Raw genomic sequence first — 2199 nt, 5'->3', positions numbered from 1 at the left:
TACTGGCCAGATAAGCTAAAGAGGGACAATCTGTACTTTGAGATAACAGGCAAGAAAGCTCAACAGAATCCAGCAGCGGAGTTGATAACTGATGAGGACTTGATGATCCTGAGAGGTACGTGCANAGAATCCAGCAGCGGAGTTGATAACTGATGAGGACTTGATGATCCTGAGAGGTACGTGCGACACACACACACACTTACTCACTCCCATGGACACACTCACTCAGTTTGTCATCTTTTATTTCCACACAGATCTTCTGGAAGCACTACAGGCTTCTCACTGTTTGCCTGCTCTGGACGACAAGGGAGTAGAAATACCGTGGGAATTTGCCTACAAATGGTTCATTGGTGCGAAACTCACGTCGGACAGGAACGTACGGAAGCGATCCAACCGAAAACAGCCAGCTAGAGCAGGCAAAGGGGGCAGTTGGGGACGGGGATAGGACTGCAAGCAAGTCCACCACGTTGAAGAGAAGACATGTCGATGATCAATGCCTCCAAAAAAAAAAAAAGAAAGGCAAATAGAGTGATATCATATCTATCTGTTAAATAATAAAATAAAAATCCAGTTGGAGCATTTTTTAGTCAACATTTGATCATTATCCAACGTAACTAATTCCATTCGATCTTCATTCGATTCGAGTCCATGACGGTTCTACTTTGTTTATGCGCTACCACCCTCATAATCGGCCAACAGTTAACAGCACGATGACTAGCCCATATCACTCGTCTCACCTTTCAAATCAACTAACACTCGAGTAACTAACAAATCGACGGTTAGTCGATATCGAGTGGTTTACCTCTATGATCGGCCAGCACTCAAGTTGCTAATAAGTCGATGACTGGTCGACATCATGGCCCTTACACCCAACATCGACCAATACTCGAAATTCTAGCAAGTCGATAGCTGGTCGATGTCATAGCCTTCACACTCCACATCGACCAATACTCGACTCCCTAATAAGGGAGTCGAGTATTGGTCGACACGACCTCGACCTCCCAAATCGACCAATACTCGAGTTCCTAATAAGTCGATGACTGGTTGATAACGGGACCCCGACCTCCAAAATTGGCCAGCACTCGAGTCCCTAATCAGCCGATGGCCGGTCGATAACACGTCCCCGACATCCAAAATTGACCAATGCTCGAGTTCCTAATAAGTCGATGTCTGGTCGATGATACGACTGCGACCTCAATAATCGACCAGCACTCGAGTTCCTAATAAGTCGATGTCTGGTCGATGATACGACTGCGACCTCAATAATCGACCAGCACTCGAGTTCCTAATAAGTCGATGTCTGGTCGATGATACGACTGCGACCTCAATAATCGACCAGCACTCGAGTTCCTAATAAGTCGATGTCTGGTCGATGATACGACTGCGACCTCAATAATCGACCAGCACTCGAGTTCCTAATAAGTCGATGTCTGGTCGATGATACGACCGCGACCTCAATAATCGAGTCCCTAATAAGTCGATGTCTGGTCGGTAACATGACTCCCGACCTCCCAAATCAACCAGCACTTGAGTCCCTAATGAGTCGATGGTCAGTCGATAGCACGACCCCTACCTCCCTAATCGACCAGCACTTGAGTCCCTATTAAGTCGATGTCTGGTCGATAACACGACCGCGACCTCCATAATCGACCAGTACTCGAGTCTCTAATAAATCGATGGCTGGTCGATAACACGACCCCTATCTCCATAATCGACCAGCACTGGAGTCCCTAAGAAGTCGATGTCTGGTCGATATTATGGCCTTCACACCCAACATCGACCAATACTTGCGTTCCTGATAAGTCGATATCTAGTCGATAACACGACCGCGACCTCCATAATGGACCAGTACTCGAGTCCCTAATAAGTCGATTACTGGTCGATAGCACGACCCCGACCTCCAAAATTGACCGGCACTCGAGTCCCTATTGAGTCGATGTCTGGTCGGTAACACGACCCGGACCTCGCAAATCGACCAATACTCAAGTTCCTAATAAGTCGATGGTCAGTCGATAGCACGACCCCTACCTTCCTAATCGACCAGCACTTGAGTACCTATTAAGTCGATGTCTGGTCGATAACACGACCGCGACGTCCATAATCGACCAGTACTCGAGTCTCTAATAAATCGATGGCTGGTCGATAACACGACCCCTATCTCCATAATCGACCAGCACTGGAGTCCCTAAGAAGTCGATG

The sequence above is a fragment of the Diachasma alloeum genome, unplaced genomic scaffold (assembly GCF_001412515.2).
Source record: "Diachasma alloeum isolate Michigan unplaced genomic scaffold, Dall2.0 Dall_scaffold_01436, whole genome shotgun sequence".
Lineage (NCBI taxonomy): Eukaryota > Metazoa > Arthropoda > Insecta > Hymenoptera > Braconidae > Diachasma > Diachasma alloeum.
Note: the sequence above shows the minus strand (reverse complement) of the source record.